A 25168-nucleotide genomic window follows, 5' to 3' on the forward strand; every position below is an offset into this window, starting at 1 on the left:
TTTAATCAAACAGATTAATGTTTAGATAACCTATACATGAAGGTAAGATGATTGTAAAATAGAAATAATTTGCACTGAAGTTTGAGTCATGTAATTGAAAGAAATCAAAAATACAAAATAAAAAGAAATAGTCTTCCCACGATTTACCCTGGTTGCATCAAAGATCCTAACCCACCAGCTTCTTGGAGGAAATGGGTCTAGGGATGTACACTGCTGATAACCCGACTGTAAAGTCCTCCAGCATCTTTATGACTCCATATTATTCTGGAGTCAATCCCTTAATAGCATTGCCTCTGAGATTACTCAATCTTTTACAATTCATATCTATAGACTTTTACTTTACTTTATCAATGAATTAGATGTACACATTATTTTTTTGCTATATAGTAACATCTTTCATTTTAGTGGACTAGATTTAAATGCTGCCTAATATGGCTTAATCTATTTTAAACTACTTACTAAACTTCTTTGGAAATATATATTTACTGTCCACATCTATTTTAGCACTATAGCTGAACTAGGAATTTATGCTTTGTGTGAACCAATGTATCTTGTCAGACAAACAAGCATTCCTGCCCATTTCTTAGATATTTTAGAGCAGACTTTTCTGGTAACCATGTTTTTAATCATGTAATCAATTGAAAATAGAGAAAATGTGGAATAAATCTGTGTATGGTAGTCATTTTTTACAGAATAAAATTATGGAAGAATAATTGACAAATACTTGGGTTCTTAAATGTGACAGCATCTTTAGACATAGTTAAAAATAAGAAGTCACAGAAAGGGTTGGGGATTTAGCTCAGTGGTAGAGGGCTTGCCTAGCAAGTGCAAGGCCCTGGGTTCAGTTCCCAGATCCAGAAAAAAAGAAAAAAGAAAAAAGAAAAAAAAGAAGTCAGAGAAAAGGAAATTAAAGTCTTAGAAGTAGGTAAATAATATTTATAAAAATAAAAAACTTAGGATGGCCAGGAGAGACAGGAAGTAAAATACTGATTTGATTTCTAGTAGGGAATTATCCCAATATTTACATAGAATGCCATGCTTAAGAAAGATATTCATAGAAGGAAACAGAAAGTAATAAAGGACCATTCACCAAAATGCTTTGGGGAACAGGAGTCCAAATGAAACTATGATGTTACAAATTGGGGAAAAATGGATTAGGGAAGAAAATGTATTTGGAAGCTAAAACAGAAAAAAGTTCAATGACTTCTTTATTATTCTCAGTTATTGCTGTGCACCCAAAACTGTCCTTGCTCAGGGTCATAATAAAAGACATATTTGTGCTTCAGATGTGGATCTCTATTAATACAAACTTATCCTTAACCCACACAGGATATGTTATCCATAATTGCAGAGAAAGGGCAAGAATCAGATCACATATTCGAAATTCTACCTAAAGAATCACATTGATCCCTGAGGGGTAGGCTTGACAGTGAACAACACAGTGACTGGAATGAAGAATACATGCTTATAACAGCATCTGTCTTAAAGGTAAGGAAGGTTTTTACATCACCAACATTAACATCCCTCTAGAGATGCATATGTCCTTTCTGTCCTTGAGATTGCATGACGATGTCTGTTTCCTGGAGCTATGGACACATGACATCTTGATAAGAGGCATAACATTTAAAAGTCTGACAACCTCAAAGACTCATCACAAAGACACAGGTGAAGAGCTTCTGTTGGAAGTTAACATCCTCATATGTCAGATGGGCTTTAGTTTGGCATTAAAAAAGTTCCTACTGATTTCACCTCTGACCATACCATGTGAAGTAATAGTGAAACAAGTTACAATAGTGGTAAAAGTGTGTTTCACAAAAAACATGTTTCAATAACACTTACCAAAAAATGTCCTTCAGAAATAAGAGCTCAAAATGGCTAGTCCACCACTGATCAAGAAACAGTAAACAGGCAAAGGCTGGGCGGGGTGGGAATGGGATTCCTGCATCCGGCCAGGGGGACAGCACAGGAGGCAGCGGCTTCATCAGAGCAGATGTCCCTCGGCTGCAGGCACTGGTGGAATGGATCGGTAACAGAAGACCACTTCCCTTCCTCCTCAGGGCTTCAGCTCCTTCCTGCCCCCCACCAGCAGCCCTAGTGAACACTGCCAGGCCAAGCAAGGCAGCGGGCTGACCCTGTCTTTGATAAAAATAACTATTTTCACCCTTGAGTGGCTTCTTTTTAAACCAAAAAACTTTTTGCTTTTTTTTTTGTTTTGTTTTGTTTTGTTTTTTGTTGTTGTTGTTGTTGTTGTTTAAATCACAGTAGAATCAGGATCTCTTTCTTATCAAAGGGTATGAACCAAACCAGGTCACTTCTGTGCCTGCCTTGTGGACGCTCGTGGTGTCACCAGCCCTGCAGGGTCCCTGGCCACTCTTGCTCGTGCCTTCCACACCTTTTGGTGCAGATTGTTCAATGGGGAGCTGCCTCATATTCTCTGACTGGCCAAAAAGGCTCTCGCTGGGATTCCCTGTACCTGCCCTGTGTGTACCACTTTGCTTTTCCAGCTCGGGGTCTGTCAGTGTGAGTCAGGATAACCCAGTTTGGTTGCAGATGGAGGTTATCATGCAGCCTGCCACCAGCCTGGGCAGCGCAGGCCACCCACTCACTGCCAGGGAGCAGCAAGGGCCTCTTCTCAGAGGTGGCCCTGAGGTTGCACAGGACGCTTCTCACACCAGAGTCCTTTTCCACACTGACCTTCCAGGAAAGTCACCTTCCACAGTGACTTCAGTTGCTAGCTTGGGCTGGGATACCCACACCTCTGCCAGGAAAAGCAATGTAGATGCTCTCATGCACAACTTTCACCTGTCCATGTCATCTCAAGGGGCTGCTTAAGGACTCTGACAGAACTGAGCGGAAGGAAGGAAAGCATAACTGTAATTGACCCGACCTGGTGTTTGCCTCTAACCCAGACAACTGCTCCCAGCGGTCTGGGAGGCCTGACTCTTAGGCAACTGGATTTCACTGTCAGATGAGTGGCCCCCAGGGAGGTCCCCTGTGGCTCTGAAGACAGATCCCACACTCTAAAGTGAGCAACAAACCCACAGGAGGGCTCCAGTCTACTCCTAGTTAGTATTTATTTCAGCACCTGTTTTGTGCGATTTTTCATTAGCCTCTACCTATTGCACTGTGGTGACTTGTCCATTATTTGACTTTCGTATGAAAAAAAAAAAAGCTTTGTTATAGAAATCAGCATACTATTTTTTTAAATCTGGAGAGAAGATGTTATGGAGACTGGAAACGTGGTCAGGTGTCAAATGAAAATGTATAAATGCATTGCTGCACCTGTGAGATGTGCGACACTCATTCTATATTTGCTGGCAATATTGAAGAATTCTTTTTGTTTGTGTAAACTCTAATTTCTATCAAGGTATCATGGGTTTTTAAAATTTCATTACAAATGTCTCAGTGTTGGTTAACTAATTTTTGCCAGGACCATTATTGATTAAGGAAATAAATTCAGCAGCCATTTGAGAAAAAAAAAAAAGAATTGGTGTTCGATGTTGGATATTGCCCTCCCTACATGGAATTGTTTTCATTCCCAATCAAAAAACTAACCAGCAATTTCACTTTATCTGAATATTCACACTGGTCCCTGAGGGATAAGATAGACACCTAACGATATATTAATTGGAATGAAGAATGGGTGCTTGTTATACCATCTCTCTTTCCTGGAACCATGGACTCATGATCTCTTGATAAGATGCATGGCAGGTAAAAGTCTGACAAAGATTAGAATGTCACAAGATTCATCCCAAAGACAGGTGAACAGCTTCTGTTGGAAGGTAAAAGAATCATATAACAGATCGGCTTTAGTTTGGCATTACATATATTCCTACTGATTCACCTCGGGCTATATATTGTAAAGTAATAGCAGGAAAGTAGTAATAGTGACAAAAGTGTGTTTTACAAAATTCATGTCTTAAATAATACTTACCAAAAATTATCCCTCACAAATAACAGTTCAAAATGGCTAGTCCACCACTGACCCACAATAGGCTGTCAATGTTTGATATTGCCCTCTGCCCAGTAGATAAACAAAATTGTTTTCCTTGTCAATCAAAAAACAATCCAGCATTTTCACTTTTGCCGGATATTGACATTCTAATTCCATGTCAAGTAGTCAAGAATTAACCTAAGCTACATTTAACCAGTCTAGCACTCTTAATTTGTCAGGGATCTGCAGTGACTCTACAGCAAATATCCTTGTTTTATTTCTGTTTGGGCCTTGATCTGAATTCACCTCTCAGAAGACTGTGGACCTATGGCCCAGACATCAAGAGAAAACATAATGTTCTGCGATTAACTATGTTTAGTAACATTGGGCAAAAGTACACAATGATTCCTCCTTGGCTCTTGAGCTTGCCAAGTGTGTCTGGTTAAAATTGCCAGAAACTTAGGACCACATCATGGGGAGAAAGTTAAGATCAGTGACTGAAGATAGCCATGTGCATTCAAAGAAATTTACAGGTATGAGAGCACCTGGGATTCTTCCTATTTTATGACTTGCTACCCTTAGTACAACACGAAAGTTATTTGTGGTATTTTATGAACAAAGACAGTTTCTGTTCTTTAAACAAACTGATGCTTACAACTTAATTTATATTGTTGAATATTTACCAATTTTAAGAAAAAGATATGAAACTGAGATGTTCTCACGTGGAAAACATATAAGAAACTTCATCACTATTTCAGGTGGTCTGTAAGTAGAGGTCTACATGTATATTACAGCTTTACTCTGTGTGTACTCTACACATTCACCAAATTATACAATTAGGATCAGGTAATTTCTGGTGCTGCCATTTTTTGACAGTTGCCTATTTCCAAGAAGAGGACTATGGTCTTTGTTTCTTTGTTTTGTTCATTTATTTTATTAGTTACTATCATCATCATTATTATTATAAACATTATTATTATTATTTTACATTTATTTATTTGTTAATTTTATGTCTCCTTTGCTGACAACCTCCCCCCCCCCAATCTCTCCTCACAAAGTCTTTTTCCTTCTCTGAGCCAGTTATGGGCCCCTGGTTTATCCTACTACCTTGGCACCTCAACTCTGTTCAGGGTTAGACCATCTTCTCCCCTAAGGCCAGTTGAGGAGGAGTTTCAAGTCAAGAGCTTGCAGATAGCCCTGATCCACATGTTGGGGGACCCACATGGAGACTAAGCTTTACGTTTGCTATAAATGTGCAGTAGGTCATGGTACAGCTTCTGTAGGCTTTTTAGATGGTAATGCAGCCTTTGGTAGCCCCTAGTGGTCCTGAGTAGTTGATTCTGTAGCTCTTCCTATGGAGTTCCTATCTCTTTAGGGTGTGGAATCCTTCCCCCATTTCCTCCTTACAAGTCCCTGATTGATCCATAAAATCCAATGATTGGCTATGGCTCTTCATATCCTATTCCAGTCAGCTGCTGGATGGAGCCTCTCAGAGGGCACTTATGATAGGCTCCTGCCTGGATATTCCATGTAGGAGCTGGTTTCCTTTAGGCAGAGAGAGCTTTGAGCTGGGAAGTGGAGTGGAGATCTATGATTGCAAGGAGTGGTGTAGTCTAGAAGCCAGGAGAGGCAATTTGAACAGACGGTAGGTTTACTTCATTGCTATAGCAACTAGGACTCTGATTCATTGATTCTGGTCTTAGGGAAGAAAAAAAATAAGATCCTGCATATATAGGTTCCACTTTTGAGCCAAGATTCTGGAGCCAGGGCAGTTTGGGAATCTTTTAGGGAAGTACACTCTCAACCAATGATTCTCAGCCTCCCTAATTCTGTAACATTAATATATTTTCTCATGGCTTTGTGACTCTTAACCATTAGTTCATTTTGCTTCTCTTCATAATTCAAAGTTTGCTCCTGATGTGATTATAAAGAAAAATGGATGGAATATCTGATATGGAAAATATATGTGACCCCGTAATGATTATGACCCACAAGTTGAGAATCACTGGTCTAAACTGCTAATTTTAAACAAAAATGTTTTTCAAGTACTTTCTACAATGTATATTGACCATTACTATTTTTGTTTTATATTCAATAAGAAAAGGATTTTATTATTACCATCGATGGAAGCTTACTAACCTTGGATTTTTATGAAAATTGGCTTAGCATCCCAGATGAAGGAACTCTGGCTGGAAAAATTAATGCCATTCAAAGGTAATGATATAGTAAACACTTGGGGAACTGCCCCAATATAGAAGCAATGCTTTTGTAAGGTACATAGGCTTGTGTTTACAGGATTATAAGCTGGAATGATGTTCTATGCCAAGAGGTTTCCTTAGGTCAGACATGTATTGTCACTTTTTAAACATTCCCATTTCTCAAGCTAGCGTGTTGAACCATGTCTGTAATCTTACCTTGGAGCCTTCTCCTTTATAAATGTCATGATTTAGAAGACAGTCTATGTAACATCTCGTGTTCAGGTCAGTTTAGAGAATTGGTTTAGTTTCTGTGTGAGACAAATTAAAAGAAGTAAGTGTGTATAATACCTGTGGGTTACTTGCATCCTAGAATTGTTACCATGGTATTGTGAATATTTCACATGGTCAATATATATCAGTGATTAGAACAGGAATCTCTTACTGAATCCTTCTTTCTCAACTATAACTACCTACAGAAGTCTAGATCAGGTATAGCTTTGACTTTTTTGAATCATTTTTCTGTGTGATACATAGAATGATTTCATACCTAACCAGAACTTTGAGCTCCCATTGCAACCCAGGAGCCCTGCATCTCTGTCTTGCTGTAGCAAAGCTTTTATGATTGCATTTTGTAGGGTCACTAGTGTGCTTTCTGCTCCTTATGTTCTAGAGTGTCACAAGAGTGTTACATGGATTCATACTACATTAGATATTAAATGTGTTTCCACTCCATGATGGATGGAAAGATAGTTTGCTGTTTAATAACACTGGATTTTTTCATACACAGAACACACATGGTCTTCAAAAATCTTCATTCATTCTAATACCAGGACATTGAGTAGAGTCATGAGTGTGATTTTGCTCCTTATGTTCTAGATTGTTATAAGGGTGTGTCATCGATTCATAATACATTAGATATTAAATGTGTCCCCATGGTGGCAAGAAAGATGGCTTGCTGTTTGATAACACTGGATGTTTTCACACACAGAACATACATGGTTTGCAACAATATTCACTCATTCTGTTACCAGGGATCCTGACATGTTCCTCTGGCTTCTGTAGGTAGCAGTCATATATCTAGTACACTGAAATTCCTAAATAATTTGAAAAATGTGTTTTTCCGTGATTCTGTACAGAAAAGTGATTTGCAGAAAATATTTTATGTAATATTCTAGGTATATATTCTTACTTCTTTTGAATTCTGATTATACTATAAGTTGGTCTACAAAACATATACCCTATTTGTTCTTTGTAGTTAGATTTCTAACTTACATTATTTTCAAGATGGTCTAACCTAAAATTCTCCTTTTTCTTTGTTTAGCCTTTTGCAACAGACCCCAGAACCAAACTTTATACTATTAAAACATCTCATATGTGTAGTAGTAATAATAAAAGATTCTTCCATGAATAATTTAGACAGTTACACTTTGTCTCTGCGCATAGCTCCACATGTACTGCGGGGTCAGACTTCGAGAGATTCATTATGTAGGAGTGACGTCTTAAGAAAGGTAAGGGGATCTGAAATTTGCCTTTGGGAAGAAAAGTCTAATTTTTATCATTCAGTAATTGGGAATACTTTACAAAGATGATTTCTCTAACAGGAAACCCTAGGATTGCATTCTTATGGAGTGGAGTAGAATATGTATTGATCTATATCAGGAAGATTTGGGAAGGGAGATTTTTAATGTAGTTTAAAGTAAGTTAATCGTTTCTTTCTACTGTTCTTTCCTTCTTTCTTCTTAGATATTGATTTAGATATTGATGTTTTAGCCAATAATAATCTGTAATCCAAGAAGACTAGAGTGAAATTTTAAAAGATCCGGATTACCTAGGTTTTGTTTGTTTTTTCCATTGTAGCCCTACTTTTGGAGTATAGAACAGTTGTGTTTCACAGTGGTGAGACCATGATATTACTAAATATTCACATCATGTGAATTGCTGGTCATATTAAAGCATATTGCAAATATATATGTATATATATGTATGTGTGTATACATATATGTGTGTGTGTGAGTGTGTGTCTGAGGGTGAGTTTGTGTACATATACATGTAATGTATACTTGTACATGTGCATGTATTTGTATATGTATATGTATATACATATGTAATGATGAATAATTGGTGTATATTATTTTGTATTCTTTCCATTATTTTAGCACTAACATATTTCAGGTAGAGTTTTATGATCCTCAGGTATACTATAGCTGTTAATTTTATTATAAACACACATACATCAATATCCTTCACTAATTTATTTACTTTATATCCTGATTGCAGTCCCTTCCTCCAAGTCCCATCTTTGCAACCTGTTTTCCCCTCCATTCTTCTTTATCTCAGTAGTGTAGACCTTCCATTGACACCAACCCACTCTCATACATCAATTCACAACAGGAATAAGTGAATCACCTTCCCCTGAAGCCATACAAAGCAGTCCAGATAAAAGAAAGCAATCCAGTTGTAGACTACAGAGTCAGAGCCAGTCTGCATACGAACTGGTAGGGGACCTACCTGAAGATCAAGCTGCATATCTCCTACATATATATAGGGGCCCTAGATCCTGCAGCTGGAGCATATGATGGGGGAGATCCTACAGATTCAAAGCTGAAGGATCACAATGACTAAAGGCTACAGCAAGATACCAGGATATAGAAGGAGAGGCATCTCCAGGAGATTCCAGTATTGAGAGTATAGTAAAACACAGAGAGCTTAAACCAGACTTATTTCATTATACATTTGCAAGAAAATCTGTTTGGACAAGAGGGTATAATGTGTGACCACTTATGGCACAACACATCTCACACACTGTATTTTTAATTTTTTAAATTTTAGTTTGATTTTTTTAAATTAAATTTAAATTTTTATTTAATTTTAATTTTTGAAATTTAGTGAGGGGGGATTGTTTCCAAGGGATATATAGAAGGACTGAAAAATGAAATGAGAGTTACTTGGTAGTATGATTAGAAATTTCAGAGAATTAATAAAGGACACATATTTTGAAAAGGAAAAAAATAAAGAAAATATAAATATGACGGAAAGCAAGGTACATGTTAACTAGTAGCTCCCAGGTATTAGGTCCACAGGAAAGAAGATATCATGATGTTACTCACAATGGAGGATGATAGCCCAAGGGATAGCTCGAATAAGATTCTTGCTCAGGACTGGACTTGGCTTGAACTAGAAACGTAGCTTTTTTAGTTAATTTCTAATTACCAAGGTACTGGAAACCTAAAATCCAAGACTATATCAAACTGCATGTTTAGTCCAAATGAAACAATAAAATGTATTTTTACTCTTAATAACTATTAAAGATTCTTCCTTTATGGACAGTTCTTTTCAAATATATTCTTTTGTATGGTCAGGTATGAAAACAAAGAAGCAAAACTATCCTGTACAATCTGCATGTAAAATAAGACTATCTTGTGCAGGACTGCTCAAAAATAAACGTAGGTGCATGCTGAGAAGAAACATATGTGATGAATAGAGTTTGCTTAACCTAAGTCATCATCTCAGGAGAAAAGTAACTTGCCAGTGTTGTTCAATTTTGGAAGTGTCATAATTTTCTACAAATGCTGTGACAAAACACTGATGAAAAGCAACTAATGGAAGACAGGTTACACTCCACAATATACTTGCAGTTACCAGTTAAATACTGAGAAATGTCAGAGCCAAAAATAAAACAGGCAGGCAAGAAGTGAGGCAGAAGCCTAGTAGGAGCACTGCCTCCTGCCTTGTATCTCATATCTTTCTTTTTCTGACCAATAACTCAAGGGTGGCACCATCCTGGAGATCTGGGCCCTACAAATTCCAAGGTTAATCAGGACAATATCCCTTAGGCTTCACTATACAATAGGTCCATCTGATGGAGGCATTTTCTCAATTAAGACTCCCTCTTCTCACCAACTTCTCTCAGTCACATTTCTATTGCCTTAATAAAACATCAGGATTTAAAAGACCAAGCAAAGAGTGCACATGGGGGAACCATGGCTCCAGCTGGATATGTAGCAGAGGATTGTCTTATTTGGCATCACTAGGAGGGGAGCCGCTTAGTCCTGAGGGGCTTGATGGCCTAGGGTAGGGAAATGCTAGGTTGTTGAGGCAGGAGTGTGTGGTCAAGTGAGAGAAAACTGCAATAGAGGCAGGGGAGGAGATATAGGATTTGTGGAAGGGATCTGTGAAGGGGGATAACGTTTGAAATGTAAATGAATGGAATAAACAATAAAAAATAAAACAACATGACCAGGGAAACGTATTGAAGTAGGTGGTTATTTGGGACCTACAAATGCTGAGCGAGTATAGCACTTTGGTATCATGACAGAGGAGCACGACTACAGAAAAGAAGAAAAAACAAACAGGAAGCTGAGACCTGATGGTTCTTATTTTGGGAAGCAAAAATGTAGCAGAGAAAGTACATTGAAAATGGGCACCTACCTTTTGTAATTACAAATTCTAAGCCATGGCACTCTTTACCAGGCAGACCAAGGCACCAGAAAGTTGTGAACGAGAGGGTATTGCGATGCCTGGAACTAGAGAGGCATCCCATTCCAAACATCACAATAAACAGCTACCCCCACCCACACACAAAAAATTAACACACAACAGTCATTAATTTGGTACACTCACAGTTTTTTGTAGCATATCAGTTCTGAAATGTTGCTTTGGTTAAGTAGTTCTGTTCTTTGCAATATGCATGAAATTTTAACAAGTTGTGTAAAGATGCAAAAGACTTAGAGTCTCCATTTCAGAGACTTCATTTCATGGGTTCTTATCTGTAATTTTCCTCCTGGTATTTCTTTTCATTTTTAAAGTTATTTTGTAAACTATGTGAAATGACAATCTTGTTTTTGCCTTGTGGTGTTACAGAAGTCTCTTATACAAATCATGATTGACAACTATGATCAAATATTTGGAAATGATGATATATTTAGTAAACACATTGACAAAAGGTCTGAAGACTTAAAGACATACAAAGAATCAATAAATAATTCTGGAAAATCTCCTATTATGACAAAAGCCATAGCTGGACACAACTGGAAAACCAATGATATTGATGAAAAATTTAATATTTCATATGCTGCACTGCAGGAAGAAGGTCCTACAGGTAAGACAAGATTTATTTATTCATCAAATGAATGGAATCATTTGATCAAATCATTTCATGATGTCATAAATTTGTGTATATCAGAGAAGCTTTGGGACACAAAATGATTATTAGAGTATGGGAAACGTTTTAAAACATCATATATATGTATATATATTTATATACACACACACATATATATACTCATATACTGAAATACATCTGGATACATTCAGGTATGTATAACACATTCTTTATTTAGAGAATCCACCAATATTGTTTGCTATATTTTCCCCCCTTTCTTCCCATGGTCCTTAAGTTAGAGAATTCCTTGCATATGAAATTATTATGTTTGATAAGATCATTTAGAAACAATGACTTGATTTAAAAATTGATTAAACATTCTGCAAGATTAAGCCCTGCACCACTGTCAACATGCTTTGGTTTCGTAGCACAAAAATACTAATGTTTGTTTAATTCTTTTTTCCGGAGCTGGGGACCGAACCCAGGGCCTTGCGTTTGCTAGGCAAGCGCTCTACCACTGAGCTAAATCCCCAACCCATGTTTGTTTAATTTACTATGAGAAATAATATTTGTCAAAATCTTATCATTGATAAAAATATTTGCCCAGGATTCACTACAAAACTATGAGAGGTATGATAAAGAGGTTAAACTCACCTGATTATCAGGTGGTAGCACACAAATTCAAATACATTTTAACTGAGCTAATTCTTTCTATAGAGTTAAAAAATATACCCAAATATTACCCTTATTGTAAGTGATGTGAATCTATCATCTGAGAATATTTGTCTGATGATGACATTTTATGTTTCATTTAGCAGGACAAAACAGAGCAGCTACCACATATAAGTGGTATTGGATGAATTAAGAAGGTCTAAGGGCATCGTATTTTAATGTTCCCTTCTACCTCCCATTTAGTCATATTAGAAGAATTATTCCAAGATCCTATGTTAGTTTTATATTTCACCGTATTAGTTACAAATAATTTTCACTCATTGTACTTATTTTATGCTGCATATTTCATATTGTTTGCTATTATAACAAATGTTATTACATTGGGTTATTGCTTACACTCCAATGTGCCTTGTTCATGGTCCTACACAGTCTTTGGAAAAATTTTCAGTCTCTGCCTCTACAGCCCAGTTATATTACTAGTTTTCCCACCTCAGTTACCAATGTGTGGCCAGAAGCTAATGACACTGAATAATCCCTCAGAATTCTGCATAGAATCACATGCCATAGAAAGTTATAAATAAAATTCCATTAACAATCAAAATTAATCATCACACATGATGAACTTAGAGGTGTATCATGGTTTTAAAATATAAAAAATGACCTGAAAAGATAATCCAGTGTCTAAAGCAATTGAGATTTAGACTTTGTAACATGAATTCGGGTCATCAAAACATACATTAAAAAGCAAACAAAACTAGGCATTGCAGCACAATCATCTCTAAACGAGATGTTTCTACCTGAATAATGATGGCAGTCAGAGACAGTAACAGAAGCTTATTGGACAGGTATTTCTGACATATTGTTCAGTAATGATCAAAAGAGGCCTCCCCCCAAAAAAAGAGACAGAGAGAAAGACAAATACTAGAGGCTCCTCATATGTTAATAAGCCCAAAGCTCTAATTAATCTCTAAATATATATCACCAGTGATGTGATCTGCACGTGCTTTACACACACACACACACACACACACACACACACACACACACACACGCATGCATTACGTACACTGAGAAATGCACAGAAGCATACAGCATATGTGTTATATCTCTCTTCATCACCTGAGGCCTCAACATGAAATATTCTTTATTCATGGTTTGTCTATCTCAAAAGTGTCTGTAATACAAATTTGAGAAATGGAAATCTTAGAGAAAACCTCCAGTAAAGAAATTGGTAATTTCCATATTTACTCTTCTTGGTCTTTCTTGAACTCCCATTACTATAAGTTTACAATGTTTTCATTTACTACTAGTATTTTAAATTTTTATCAAAAATTGAATTATAGCACTGTAGCCTGACTTTTCTCCCTTAAGTCCATCACAGTCACTGCACTTTCATACTCATTTAAATATTGCTTTGTACATGTTTATATATATATGTTTATATCTTTACAAATATGAATATTACTTGAGATAATTCTGTTCTGTTTGTGAATATGGTTTCCATGATATACAGTGTGTATTAGATAATCCATATGCAGGTCATTTCTGGAAAAATTAATATTCTGTCAGTCATAATTAGCTGCCTATAACTTTTGACAAGTGAAATTTTGACCATTGCCTTAACACTGCATTGACGTTGCTATTATTGTGATTTTGCACCTATTTTTATGAGAGGCAATTTCAAAACAGACTTTCAAGTATGCTGGGTCTTACAGTATTTGTAAGCACTTTTCTACAATGGTCCCTCAGCTACAGAGCATTTAGCTCTAATGTACATGTATTCACTGGTGCTGGATTTTTCATAATGCAATTATCTCTTCATTGTGTCGAAGTTTTTGTTTTCTGTAATGGTTTCCATTTTCTATACAAAGAGGCTTCTTCAATGTAGGATGATGGCCCCACTTCTTGGTACATATCAGACTAATATGTAAATGCTTTTAAAAACGTCGCTAATTTATTAAATTAATGTCATCAATTTTAAAGTTTATGACCAAACTATCTTCATAAATCGGACTAGATTTCTAGCTCCAGCCATGATTTCAATCCTGGTGAGAGAAATTCTACCAATTGTTAAAGTATTTCCTGTGGCTTTCCCCCAAAATATGATTTTGTCAGGTAGCACTTGGATTTCTCTCAAGGTTGGTGGCTTGAGTGCCAGTTGCCAAATAAATCTTACAAGGAATCTCAGCAATCTACCTGGATATGTCTTAGAAGCCTCTAGGTTTAAGTCAAAGTTCTAAGGTAGATAAAACAGTAGGCAAGTTGACACGTTAGGGAAGCAATTGATAGTTGTACCCACCTGTAATACCTATAAAGTACAATGATAACCAGTATGGCAAGATAGCAGAATAGGTTCAATAAGTGACACTAACAGCTCAATTCAAAACAACTGTTCTTTGATTAGACTTAAATGTATTTTCTTTACCATAGAATTGAACATGGTTCTGGGTCTTTCATTTGGTTTCTCAGAAAAAAAAGTTATTCCTAAGTATGCTTTTAAAGTTCAACACTTGGTATCTTGTTATTTCTCTTTAGGATCATCCGTGCAGGTCTTTGACTTGTCCAAGTCACACATTTTCACTCCTCTCTGACAAGATAAATTCATTTTCCTAAAGTAATATGATATAAATGTTATATAAATATACAATTCCTTCTTTTTGATTACTTTAGTTTTCTTCTTTCCACATCTACAATTAGCCTTAATTGACAATAGTCTAAAACATCAAAAGTTGAAATTTCTAGCAATAAGAATGCTTACCATATTGAGTTAATTGAAGAATATTTAACAGTGAGTGCCTTATGTCTGCAAGGATGATAATGATTCTATCACCTAGAATTTCCTTATAGTGTGTGATGCCCCTCATCAAGTTATTTATGAAATATTATGGTACCAATGGCTTCCTTTGCTGATCTTTGGTCATACTCAAATTACTCTTGTTTCATACAGCATATGTAAACAATTAAGATAATATTAAGATGGCATGTGTCCAAGGGGACATATATTAGAAATGAAGAATTCAAAGTATGTCTTTCTGAAAATCATATGAGAGTAAACGTAAGTGAGCCTAAATATAACATAAGAATAATCAGATATCTTGTAAATTCTTTCAAAAGTAGCAACATACAAAATTAACACACAAAGTAAGTACTCCTTCTTTGTAAAAATCACTGAATTACTGAAAAGTAAATCAATGAAAACATGTCATTAACAGTAACTTTTAAAAGTATTAAGTTTCTTGGGAAAATTCTAACCGAGAAATAAAAGGCTTTTATGATTAAAAAAAACAAAACCAAAAACAAAAGAAAAAATGAAAAAAAAATTCAACCCAAAACAAAACAAAATGTCTTATAAATTGAACAGATATCAGATAATGGAAAGATTCCCACATGTTCATGAATCAGAGAGATTTAAACAGTAAAAATTCTAGATCATCCTGTAGTAACATTTTGATTCTATCCTTTGAAAGCTTGATAAAATTTATAATACTCTTGATGTTATTAGGAGAAACAATATTGTAGAAGTGATTTTTTTAAACTTCTTTCCTCCCAGTCTTCTGCCATGTTCCCTTGACTTCACCCGTAAAGCCTCACCAACATCACTTCCTAAACATTAACTGAACAAGGCAACACCAATGAACATGGAAAACTAAATGGGCCCTGAAACCTAGACAAAGAAATATAGGCAATTGCATCGTAAACACGAGTATGCGATTTTATCTAAAACAAGTGTATTTTTTGGATGCAGGAGATAGATGAAACCTGCTTTCTGACCCAAACTGTATAGTATGGGTGTGAGACAGTTAATGCCTAGAGTTATTAATGAGCAGTATTTATTGGTCTTTGTTATTTTTTTGTTGACACATATTTTCCCCCTCTTTTTTGAATGACTACAGGGTTATTTATCATTTCGGTCCTCTTGTGTATATGTACGTTATCTTCAGCCTGCTGTTTGCATTTTGTAGACCAAGATTGATGATGAGAAATGGCTTAGTTGTGCTTAAACTATGTAATGTTTCTCCTCTTTTGTTGATATGAATGATACTTTTGCTCAATAATAAAGTCTAGGCTAGTATCTGTATTCTTTGAAAGCATGGAGAACGTTGATGCAGGCCCACTATATTTTAGAATATCCTTTGAAGATTCAGGTATTAGTCTAATGTAGTTAACGTTGTGTGACTTTGTCTTTTTCATTCATAGCTTTTTGTATTTTTATTTCTATGTTCAGTTAGCCTTTGACTATTATGTGTCTACTTGATGTTTTCTGTGCTTCTAGTACTTTAACACATATCTCTTTTTGATTTGGTGTGATAAATGCAAAGGATATACAAGGTTAAAGAGAGTTGAGTTTCAAAAATGATTTCCCTTCTTTCTTATATGCAGAGAAACAGAAAGGCTATACATATATATATATATATATATATATATACATATATATATATATATATATATATGTCAAGCCACCAGTATATTCTGATCCAACACCACCAAGAAAGAAATGCTTATTTGGCAAAAATCTTACAAGCATTTATGTCGACAGAAAGCTGCCTGCTCCAATACGTGTGAGTATCATTTTGGCTTTCTGTAGCACCTTTGTTCTCAGTAAGCTATTTAATCAAACTGAGGAATGTTTAGATAACCGATCTATGAGAGTAAGATCATTTTAAAACACAAATAAGTTCTACCGTATTTTGAATAATGTAATTGAAAGAAAAAGAGAAGAAATACCATTCCCATGTTTTGCACTGACTGCATCAAAGATTCAAACCCACCAGCATGTTGGAGGAAATAATTCTATGGAAGTGCCCCACTAATTACCCAACTGTAAAGTCTTGCAGCTTCTTTATGACTCCACATTTCTCTGGAATCTCCCTTAATATCATTGCCCCTGAAATTACTCAATACTTAAAAATATCTGTAGGCTTTTCTTTTAAATTATCAATGAATTAGATGAGCACACTGTTTTTTATATATATTAACATCATTTATCCTAGTGGACTATATTTAAATGCCATCTAATATGGCTTAATCTATTTTAAATGAGTTACTAAACTTCTTTGTAAACATATCTTTAGTATCCAACATCTCTTTTAGCACTATAGCTGTGATAGGAATTTATGCTGTTTGTGAACAAATCTATCCTGTCAGTCACATGAGCATTACTGCCAATTTCTTAGGTATTTTAGAGCAGAATTTTCTGGTAACCTTGTTTGTATTCGTGTAATCAAATTAAAGTGGTGTGAACCTATGCATGGTAGTCATGTGTACAGAGTAAATTATGGAAGAATGATAGAAATATGCTTGGGTTTTTGTGAAAGCATCTGTAGACATAGTTGAAAATAAGAAGTCACAGAATAAGGATATAAAAGTCTCAGAAATATGGTGAAAAAATATTTCTTCAAAACACAAAAGTTAGGATTCATAATACAGGCCAGGACAAACAGTAAGTAAAATAGTGAGTTTATCTCTGGAAGGGAAATGTCCCAATATTTACTTAAGATGCCAGGCTTGAGAAAGATATTGATAGAAGGAAACACAAAGTAGTAGAGGACCATTCACCAAAATGCTTTGGGGAACAGAGGTCTAAGAAAACCATGATGTTACAAATTGGGGAAAAAATGGATTAGGGAAGAAAATGTATTTGGAAGCTAAAACAGAAAAAAGTTCAATGACTACTTTATTCCTCTCAGTTATAGCTGTGCAGCCAAAACTATCCTTGCTCAGGTTCACAATAAAAGACATATTTGTGCTTCAGGTGTGGATCTCTAATACTACATCCTTATCCCACACAGGACATGCTATCCATAATTGCAGGGAAAGGACGAGAATCAGATCACATATTCGAAAGTCTACCTGAAAATTCACACTGGTGCCTCAGAGAGAGGAATGACAGTGAACAACTCATTGAATGGATTAAAGAATGTGTGCTTGTAATAGCATCTGTCTTGAAGGTAAGGAAGGTTTTCATGTCACCAACATTAATCATCCCTCTAGAGATGCATATGTGCTTTCTGTCCTTAAGATTACATGATGATGACTGTTTCCTAGAACTATGGACACGTGACCTCTTGATAAGAGGCATGGCAGGTAAAAGTCTGACAAACCCAAAGATTCATCATAAAGACACAGGTGAAGAGCTTCTGTTGGAAGTTAACATCCTCATATATGAGATGGACTTTAGTTGGGCATTACAAATATTCCCACTGATTTCACCTCTGAACATACCCTGTGAATTAATAGCTGAACAAGTTATAATGGTGGCAAAATGTGCTTTATCAAATGAATGTATTAAATAATACTTACCAAAAAATATCCTTCACAAATAACAGTTCAAATTGACAAGTCCAACACTCACCTACAATAGGCTATCGATGTTGAATATTACCCTCTGTCTTGTATATACAAGAAATAGTTTTCCTTCTCAATCAAAAAATAATCCAGCACTCTCACTTTCACCAGATATTGCCATTCTAATTCCAGGTCAAATATTCAAGTATTAGCCTAACCTACTTTTAACTTGTCTAACACACTAACACTCCTAACTTGCCAGGGAGCTGCAGTGACTCTAGAGCAAATATCATTGTTTTATTTTTACTTGGGCCATGATCTGATTTCACCTTTCAGAAGTCTCTGGAGCTATGGCCCAGACATAAACAGTAAAAATAATGCTCTGGGATTAACTATGCTTACTAACATTAGGCAAAGGTACTGAATGATCCTTCCTTGGCGTTTGAGCTTGCCAAGTGTGTCTGATTCTCATTGCCAGAAACTTAAGACCTTACTGAAGTTAGCCGTGTGTATTCAAAGCAATACATGTACAAGGGCACCTAAGATTCTTCCATTTTTATGGCTTGCTATCCTTAGTACAACATCAAAGTTCATTGTTGTATTTCATGTAAAAGACAGCTTCTGTTCTTCAAACAATCTGATGCTTACAACTAAATTTAAATAGTTGAATATTTACAAATTTTAAGAAAAAGACATGAAACTGTGAGATCTTCTCACATGGAAAATAAGTAAGCTTCACCACTATTCCTGCTGGGTCTGTAAGCAAGGTGTACGTGTATACAACAGGTTTATGCTGTGTGAGCCTAAAGTACAGATTCAACAATTATACAGTCAGGATGAGTTAATTTTGGGTGCTGCCATTTTTTAATACTTGCCTATTCCAAGAAGAGGACTTTGGTTTTGGTTTGATTGTTTTGGTGGATTTTTAAACCATCATCATCATCACCATCATTATCCTCTTCATCATTTTACATTTTTTTTGCTTGTTCATTTTATGTCTTGTATGCTGCCCCCTCCCTATTCTGCCCTCACAGAGTCTCTCTCGTTCCTCGTGAGCTGAATTGGGACCCTTGGGTTGTCCTCCTACCCAGGCACATCAACTCTCTTCAGGTTTAGCACATCTTCTCCCCCTAAGGCCAGGTGGGGATAGGTTTTCACAGTCAACAGCTTACAGATAGCCCCTGTTCCACATGTTGGGGGACCCACAAGGAGACTAAGCTTTACATTTGCTAGAAATTGTGCTGTATGTAATGCTGCAGCTTCTGCAGGATTTTTAGATGTTAATTCAGCTCCCAGTGGTGGTGCTTAGTTGATTCTGTAGCTCTTCCTGTGGAATTCCTATCTCCTAGAGGTCATGGAATCTCTCCCCCATTTCTTCCATACAAGTCCTTGATTGGTCCATAAGATCCAATGATTGGCTGTGGCTCTATATAGCCTATTTCAGTCAGCTGCTGGGTGGAGCCTCTCGGAGGGCAGTTATGATAGGTTCCTGTCTGGATATTCCATATAGCATCTGGCGTTTTTCAAGGCAGAGAGAGCTTTGGGCTGCGAAGTGGAGTGCAGATCTATGATTGCAAGTCATAGTGTGGACTGGAAGTCAGGAGAGGCAATTTGAACAGACCATAAGTTTATTTCATTGCTATAGCAACTAGGACACTGCTTCATTGATTCTAGTCTTAGGGAAGAAAACACAAGATCCTGCATATAGGTTCCACATTTGATCCAAGATTCTGGGGAGATAGAAGTTTGGGAGCCTTTTATGTTATATGCTTTCAACCAATGATTCTCAGCCATCCTAATACTGTAACACTAATATATTTCCTTATGGTTTGGTGATTACTAACCATTGCATCATTTTGCTGCTTTCTCACAATTAAGATTTGCTATTGGTAAGAATTATAAAGAAAAATGGAGAGAATATCTGACATGGAAGATATATGATATGTGAACCCCTAATGGATTATGACTCCCAAGTTGAGAATCACTGGTCTAAACTGCTAATTTTAAACAAAAATGCTTTTCATATTCTTTCTAAAATGTACATTGACCATTACTTTTTTATTTTCATTTAAAAAAAGGACTTCATTGCAAACATTGAAGGAAGTTTACTTACTTCTGACTTACAAGAGAATTGGCTTAGCGTCCCAGATGAAGGAACTCTGGTTGGAAAAATTAATGCCATCCAAAGGTAATGATACAGAAAGCACTTGTGGAACTGTACCAATATAGAAGCAGTGTTTTTGTAAGGTACATAGGCTTGTGTTTACAGTATTATAAGCTGGAGTGATGTCCCATGCCAAGAGGTTTCCTTAGCAAAGACACGTATTGTCACTTTTTAAACATGTTCATTTCTCAAACTAGAGTGTTGAACCATGTCTGTAATCACACCTTGGTGTCTTCTTCTTTATAACTGTCACAGTTTAGAAGACAGCCTATGCAACACCTTGTGTGCAGGTCAGCCTAGAGTGTGTGAAACAAATTAAAAGAAAGAGGTGTGTATAACACCTGTGGATTATTTGCATCCTAGTATTATTACCATGTTACTGTGAATATACCACATGCTAAATATATGTCATTGATTACAACATGAAGCTATTATGAATACTTCTTTCTCAAATATAACTACCTCGAACAGTCTAGGTCAGGTATAACTTTGACTTCTTTGAATCTTTATTCTGTGCAATACTCCAGAGAATGATTTTGTGTGTAACAGGAGCATTGAGCTCCACATGCTACCCAGGTGCCATGCATCTCTGTCTTGCTGTAGCGAAGCTTTTATAATCGCATTGTGTAGGGTCACTAGAGTGCTTTCTGCTCCTTATGTTCTAGAGTGTCACAAGAATGTTACATGGATTTATACTACATTAGATATTAAATGTGTCTCCACTCCCTGGTGCTTGGGAAGATGGATTGATGTTTAATAACACTAGATGTTTTCATACACAGAACACACATAGTCTGCAACAATCTCATTCATTCTAATACCAATATCCCAACAGCTTCTTCTGGCTTCTGTAGGTAGCAGTCAAATATCTATTACATAGAAAATCATTCATACTTTTAAAATGTTCCCATGATTTTATACAGTAAAATGATTCGCAGAAAATATTTTTTGTAGTACTCTAGCTGTATATTATACTTCTTTTGAATTCTGGTTATACTATGACTTGGTCTACAAAACATTTGCCCTGTTTTCTTCATAGTTAGTTTTGTAACTAACATTAGTTTTCAGACGGTCTAAAATGAAATTATCCCCTTTCTTTGTCTAGACCTGTACTGAAGATTCCGCAAGCAAACTTTATCTTTCTAAAGAATCTCATTTGGTAATAGCAATAATAAGAGACTTATCCACGAATAATTTAGACACTAACAGGTTATCTATCCAGATAGCTCCTTATGTTTTGTGGGATTACACTACAAAGGACGCAGGGTTTGGGAGTGATGTATCAAGAAAGGTAAGGGGGTCTGACTTTTGCCTTTGGGAACAAAATTCTCATTGTAATGCAGGAAGTAGGAAAACTTTGGAAAGATCATTTCTGTAAAAGGAAACCCTAGGATTCCATTCTTCTGGAGTGGAGTGGAATATATATCTATCTGTTTCAGGAAGATTTGGGAAGAAAGATGGTTAATGTAGTTTAAAATAAGTGAATCATTTCAGTCTTTCTTTTGTTCTTTCTTCATAGATATTGATTTTGGCCAACAGTATCCTTCAGACATAATGGTAGTCAAAGAAGACTAGAGTGAAGTTTTTAAAAAATCCTGATTATCCAGGTTTTGCTTGTTTTTTTTTTATTCCGGCCCTATTTTTGGAGTATATAATACTTGTGTTTTACAGTAATTAGATTATTATATTATTAAATATTCATATCAAGTGAATTAATGGTCATACAAAAGTACATTTCATATATATATATTTCATATGTGTGTGTGTGCCTATTTGTGTGTGTGTGTGTATGTATATGACAAAATGGTGTATATTATTTTGTATACTTTCAATTGCTTTACCACTAATGTATTCAGGTGCAGTTTAAGGTTCCTCAGGTCTCAAGGACCTCCACATCAAGCCAGATACACTCAAACTAATAGAAGAAAAAGTGAGGAAGCATCTCGAACACATGGGCACTGGAGAAAATTTCCTGAACAAAACACCAATGGCTTATGATCTAAGACCCAGAATCGACAAATGGGATCTCATAAAACTGCAAAGCGTCTGTAAGGCAAAGGACACTGTGGCTAGGACAAAATGGCAACCAACAGATTGGGAAAAGATCTTTACCAATCTTACAACAGATAGAGTGCTTATATCTAAAATATACAAAGAACTCAAGAAGTTAGACCACAGGGAGACAAATAACCCTATTAAAAAATGGGGTTGAGAGCTAAACAAAGAATTCACAGATGAGGAATGCAGAATGGCTGAGAAACACCTAAAGAAATGTTCAACATCTTTAGTCATAAGGAAAATGCAAATCAAAACAACCTTGAGATTTCACCTCACACCAGTGAGAATGACTAAGATCAAAAACTCAGGTGACAGCAAATGGTGGGTGAGGATGTGAAGAAAGAGGAACACTCCTTCATTGTTGGTGGGATTGCAGACTGGTACAACTATTCTGGAAATCAGTCTGGAGATTCCTCAGAATATTGGACATTGAACTACCTAAAGACCCAGCTAGGACACCGCCGGAATCTGAAAGAAACAGACCGGATAAACAGTTCTCTGCACCCAAATCCCGTGGGAGGGAGAGCTAAACCTTCAGAGAGGCAGACAAGCATGGGAAACCAGAAGAGACTGCTCCCTGCACACACATCTCGGACGCCAGAGGAAAAAGCCAAAGACCATCTGGAACCCTGGTGCACTGAAGCTCCCGGAAGGGGCGGCACAGGTCTTCCTGGTTGCTGCCGCTGCAGAGAGCCCCTGGGCAGCACCCCACGAGCGAACCGGAGCCTCGGGACCACAGGTAAGACCAAATTTTCTGCTGCAAGAAAGCTGCCTGGTGAGCTTGGGACACGGAAGCAGAATTTCTCTAGGAGGCACGGTCTGTGTTTACCGGAAGTCCCACACCCGCGGATCCCGGCCCGCAGCAGCTCTCTGCTCCCAGACCCGGTGAGAGAGAGACCCAACTGCCTGGTCAGGTGGGCACTCCTGAGGCTGCAGAGCGGAAGAGACCACCAACACTGCTCACCCCTGCCCACATCCCTGGCCCAAGAGGAAACTGTATAAGGCCTCTGGGCTCCCGTGGGGGAGGGCCCAGGAGCGGCAGGACTTCTGCGCCTGAGACACCACCAGAACCTGAAAGAAACAGACTGGATAAATAGTTCTCTGCACCCAAATCCCGTGGGAGGGAGAGCTAAACCTTCAGAGAGGCAGACAAGCCTGGGAAACCAGAAGAGACTGCTCCCTGCACACACATCTCGGACGCCAGAGGAAAAAGCCAAAGACCATCTGGAACCCTGGTGCACTGAAGCTCCCGGAAGGGGCGGCACAGGTCTTCCTGGTTGCTGCCGCTGCAGAGAGCCCCTGGGCAGCACCCCACGAGCGAACCTGAGCCTCGGGACCACAGGTAAGACCAAATTTTCTGCTGCAAGAAAGCTGCCTGGTGAACTCAAGACACAGGCCCACAGGAACAGCTGAAGACCTGTAGAGAGGAAAAACTACACGCCCGAAAGCAGAACACACTGTCCCCATAACTGACTGAAAGAGAGGAAAACAGGTCTACAGCACTCCTGACACACAGGCTTATAGGTCAGTCTAGCCACTGTCAGAAATAGCAGAACAAAGTAACACTAGAGATAATCTGATGGCGAGAGGCAAGCGCAGGAACCCAAGCAACAGAAACCAAGACTGCATGCCATCATCGGAGCCAAATTCTCCCACCAAAACAAACATGGAATATCCAAACACACCAGAAAAGCAAGATCTAGTTTCAAAATCATATTTGATCATGATGCTGGAGGACTTCAAGAAAGACATGAACACACTTAGGGAAACACAGGAAATCATTAATAAACAAGTAGAAGCCTACAGAGAGGAATGGCAAAAATCCCTGAAAGAATTCCAGGAAAACACAATCAAACAGATGAAGGAATTAAAAATGGAAATAGAAGCAATCAAGAAAGAACACATGGAAACAACCCTGGATATAGAAAACCAAAAGAAGAGACAAGGAGCTGTAGATACAAGCTTCACCAACAGAATACAAGAGATGGAAGAGAGAATCTCGGGAGCAGAAGATTCCATAGAAATCATTGACTCAACTGTCAAAGATAATGTAAAGCGGAAAAAGCTACTGGTCCAAAACATACAGGAAATCCAGGACTCAATGAGAAGATCAAACCTAATGATAATAGGTATAGAAGAGAGTGAAGACTCCCAGCTCAAAGGACCAGTAAATATCTTCAACAAAATCATAGAAGAAAACTTCCCTAACCTAAAAAAAGAGATACCCATAGGCATACAAGAAGCCTACAGAACTCCAAATAGATTGGACCAGAAAAGAAACACCTCCCGTCACATAATTGTCAAAACACCAAACGCACAAAATAAAGAAAGAATATTAAAAGCAGTAAGGGAAAAAGGTCAAGTAACATATAAAGGGAGACCTATCAGAATCACACCAGACTTCTCGCCAGAAACTATGAAGGCCAGAAGATCCTGGACTGATGTCATACAGACCCTAAGAGAACACAAATGCCAGCCCAGGTTACTGTATCCAGCAAAACTCTCAATTAACATTGATGGAGAAACCAAGATATTCCATGACAAAACCAAATTTACACAATATCTTTCTACAAATCCAGCACTACAAAGGATAATAAATGGTAAAGCCCAACATAAGGAGGCAAGCTATACCCTAGAAGAAGCAAGAAACTAATTGTCTTGGCAACAAAACAAAGAGAATGAAAGCACACAAACATAACCTCACATCCAAATATGAATATAATGGGAAACAATAATCACTATTCCTTAATATCTCT

The 25168-nt window shown here is 37.1% G+C and overlaps 1 pseudogene; it reads left to right on the forward strand.

Annotated features, from left to right (window-relative positions):
* Positions 1-616: 616 nt before the first annotated feature.
* Arhgap20-ps6 (rho GTPase activating protein 20, pseudogene 6) lies at positions 617-24669 on the forward strand (annotated as a pseudogene).
* The last annotated feature ends 499 nt before the right edge of the window (positions 24670-25168 follow it).

Source organism: Rattus norvegicus, chromosome 3 (assembly GCF_036323735.1).
Source record: "Rattus norvegicus strain BN/NHsdMcwi chromosome 3, GRCr8, whole genome shotgun sequence".
Lineage (NCBI taxonomy): Eukaryota > Metazoa > Chordata > Mammalia > Rodentia > Muridae > Rattus > Rattus norvegicus.